The sequence below is a fragment of the Muscardinus avellanarius genome (assembly GCF_963383645.1).
Source record: "Muscardinus avellanarius genome assembly, chromosome: 1".
NCBI lineage: Eukaryota > Metazoa > Chordata > Mammalia > Rodentia > Gliridae > Muscardinus > Muscardinus avellanarius.
In genome coordinates this window covers 161,770,045-161,774,134 of record NC_137786.1, presented here as the reverse complement: position 1 = coordinate 161,774,134, position 4,090 = coordinate 161,770,045, and the positions used below count along the sequence as shown (strand labels likewise).

Sequence of the window (4,090 nt, the reverse complement as noted above, 5' to 3'; positions counted from 1 at the left end):
AATTAATACAAAATAAACATAGGAAGCCATAGTGAAAATGCAGTTTGGGGGCTGATCTGGGTCTTAGATAAAGTTGTAAATTGTACTAAACTCCCAAAGTAACAGAATTCACATGTAAGTGAATGTAAATCCACTTGAGCAATGTGCTACTTTTTCTGCTCCTGAATTTTGGTAGTAGGAGGGTCACATCAAAAGAAAAAGGATAACAGCTTTTCCAGTAGTGCAATTTGCAGGTCTATCATATCACAGAAAAATTATTCCCCCTACTGAAAACTAAAACTGCCTTTAAGAATCATAGACCAGTTCCTGGGAAAAGAGAAGGTAGAGTACAATGAGGCCAGAAAGGCTGTAGTAATTTGGAGAGAAAAAACAGCAGAATTGAGTTTATGTTAGCCAAAATCTGGAATAATAAAGGGGTTTGTTTTATTTCGTTTTTATAGATGACTTACTGAAAAATAAAACATATATTAATATATACAATGTATTGTATATAAACTTATACAATAGCACCTTATACATATCTTTTTATTGTACATAAAAAGATAAAATATATAAGTTTAATTACATTTTGAAATGCATATCTAAAAGCATATATGTATCTCTGTAAGCATAAGATGAATTAGAAATCAAAACTTATGCTGAAGATGTTATGACATCTATTCAGCTATAAAATCATCAATTCAGTAGAAAGGACTTAAATTGGAGGAAATTTTGTAAAATTATAAGATTATCAAAAGGAGATAAGAATTTGGATTGGCATTTGTTAACTTCTGGTACTATTCTTTCAATAAAATATTTCTGAATATGCTTTGGAGTTTTAAGAATAATAGATGACAGATTAAACATTAACGATGATATATTCATTCTTCCAATTCATCAGTAATATTTTTGGTAGACATACTGCCAAGACTATAGATATAAAGACAAAAACAATATTTTTAGGCTCCAGAATCTATAAGAAAAAGTCATACAAGTAATTACCATGCAAGTGGAGAGGTTTTGTATAGTGTAATTTATTCATTCCCAATGATTCTGGGAGCTATTCATTTTAGACAATATAAGCTTGGATCATTTTAAAATGCAAAAGTAAGTTATGTACTAATAAGCACTGTGAAAACATAGCAGATCAGCTAAGAAAGGTAGATAGATTATATAGATCAATGCTGACTATGATAAGGAATTTGATTTGATTTTAACTCATTATTTAGGGAAAAACATTGACAGTCATTGAAGCAGAGGAGTGGTATAATCTTTTCAAGATGTTTAGAATAGGAAGAGCAACAATGACAATGGAGATATCAGATTGGGGCCTTATAGACTCAAAGTGAGTGCAGAGAGCTCTAAAACAAGAGATAAACAGATTTAGATAATCTTGGGAATCTAGGAAAGATTTTTATTACAGGCATCAATATATTTGCTTTAGGAATAAATAGGAACAAGTGTTTCTGGGAGTTCAGTAATCTTTGCTTTTAAGAGTTTTAGTAAAATATGATTGATATAAATTGTGGTACACATACTTAATATATAGGCATATGATTTGATAAACTTGATATGCTTATACTTGCAAAACTACAACCTCAATCAAAAAATGAACACGTCTCTTCCCCCCCAAAAGTTCCCCAATGACATCTTATTGTCTTGGTCTTCTATTATTTCCTCCCCATTCACAAGCAATCACCTATTTTTTTTTTGGGGGGGACTAACTAAATATTATTTTACATTATATAGAACTTTTTAAAACCATATATTATATGCTCCATTCTATCTGCTTCTTTAACTCACCATGATTGTTTTTATATTTGTTCAAGTCAAATTCATTTTTAAATTGCTGAGTAGTATTCCATTGTCTAGGTATACCATTGCTTGTTTCTCCATTGATGTTTTATTAGATATCTGTATTATTTCAGGTTTTGCTATTACAAATATAGCTTCTGCACACATTCTATACATATTTTTCAGGATATTGTGTTTTTGTCTTATGAATTAAATTAATTTTAAACTTCAATTCTCAGTTATTTCTTATATATAGAAATATACATATGGACTACAATCAAACTATATAAATATAACTGAGGAAGGAACATTTTAATGCTCATGTTTTTTAGTTTTCTTGGGTTCAGTCCATGTGACTAGCATCTTCAGAACTCAAGGCATGATAGAAGGAAGCAGAGAATAGGTATTCAAAGCTCTGCTCTCACATTATAGAGACTGGAAGCAGAGAAAGGGCAGGAGAAAAAAAAAATGAACCATATGATTCCTAAGATCATACCCCCAGGGGCTTTGTTTAGCAACGACATCTGACTTCCAACATTGGTACCTTGATTCCTTGAGGGTTAGGGGGACATTCTAAACAAAAATGATTACACACTGCTTCTGTCCTCTTAAACTTCACGGCCACCTCTCAACCCAAAGGGCATTTAGTCTGTCTTCAAAAATTTCCATAGTCTTAAAGTTGTAGCATCACTCAAAAGTCCAAAGTCTTCTCTGCAACTCAAGATAGGCTCTTGGCTGCTGTAAAGATAAAGTGCAGATTAGGCAGGCACAAACTCATGGGGTGGTGGGTCAAATATGGATCCCATTAAGCTTTATTAATACGGCCCCCATCCCCGGGATGGAGCAGAACAGGTCCAGGGGCCTGAGTCCATATAAGACTAGAAGAGGCGGGCTTTTCCTTTTAAGGTAAGCATCTCAGAGGAGGAGATTACTCCTGGGAAGCACAATTATCCCAGGTACTTCTTGGGAGGAGGGCTCTTCCTGCCTCTGGGCTCTGGGCCCCTCCCCCCAGACTTAGCAGCTGCTAGCCCCTATATAAACAAAAAGCAAGGAGCAGTGTTCCTCCCAGCACTTGTGACTTCCAGGAGGTGGCCATGGCAACTCTAGCAGCTGAAGTGAGGAAACTGAAGTCAGAGAGGTGATGTCCTGTCACTTCCCAAGATCACAGAGCTGAACAATATCCAAGAATTTAAACCCAGGATTCCCTGCTTCTGGTCCAGGTCTTTGTACTCCATACCTATCTTGTGGGTGACATGTTGGAAGAAATAAGTATTGTGAGGAACACTGAAGACTCAGAGGGACTTGAATTGGGAGCCTAGTCATCAAATGAGGAGCTTGATTCTCAAGTATGTAAATTCACTATCTGAGCCCACAATTAGCAAGGCTTTTAAAAGTTTTAGGCACCCAAGGAGAAAACACTCAGATTTAAAAGAGGAGGCTTGAAGAGAAAACACTCAGATTTTAAAGAGGTGAAGTGGGACTGGGGTCCAATGGGCCTTCAAAGTTACCAGCAAGTCTTGCTCTGTATTGCCACAGCACAAAGTCCAGTGCAGCCTGGATCCCTGAGCCCCCAGTCTCCAAAGGCATGTCCTCATCCATAATACTCTACAGCAGCAGCAAGCCACAATGCACCTGGCTCCCACATCTGCTCCACCCTATGAACTTCTCTTCCTGGGTGAGGACAATTTCTCCCTTTCTATTACTTTCTATTTTCTCCCTTTCTATTATTATTGGCTAGACACATTCATGGATGAGAGAGAAGCATCTCAGAATCCAGTAGCTTCACCTGGGCCTCCAGAACAAAGTGCTGCCCTAACCTGAGCCAGTCTTCTTAAAAGCTCTGACCTCCCGGTACCTGGGGAACTCTTCCCTGGATGACTTCATTCTGAACATTGACACGTCTGAAGTGGAAAAGGATCCTTCACTGCAATCCCAGAGCATCCTCACAACTTCTGCTGTGCTTCTAAGTCCTGGGAGTGGAATAAACTTGGTCACATCATGGAAATCACTCTGGGCTCCTAAATGATAATTTGGGAATCCTTTCTCATATCAGCCTCAGTGGGCTGGATACCACAGCTCCTGTGTGTTTTGATGAGAGGTCCAAACAGTGACTGTGGCCTTCTTTACCCCATTTTTAGGATTCCACAAACTGGCTGACATGCATGTGTCTGGTTACCTCAGCTTTCTGTGAAGGCATATCTTCCTGAATTAATTTATCTTTTCCAAATGCATTATGTGTTTCTAGGAATCTTATTTCTCACTTATACCTTTCTTCTGCCTTTACCTCTAATTCCCACTCTGCCTGTGACCACTAGGA

At 37.4% G+C, this 4,090-nt stretch overlaps 1 pseudogene across 1 annotated transcript; it reads left to right on the top strand.

Annotated features, from left to right (window-relative positions):
* Positions 1-2,611: 2,611 nt before the first annotated feature.
* On the top strand, positions 2,612-3,795 carry LOC308258505 (SERTA domain-containing protein 3-like; annotated as a pseudogene). Its single transcript has 2 exons — positions 2,612-2,679; positions 3,197-3,795. The product of its transcript is annotated as an SERTA domain-containing protein 3-like (transcript).
* Positions 3,796-4,090: the final 295 nt, after the last annotated feature.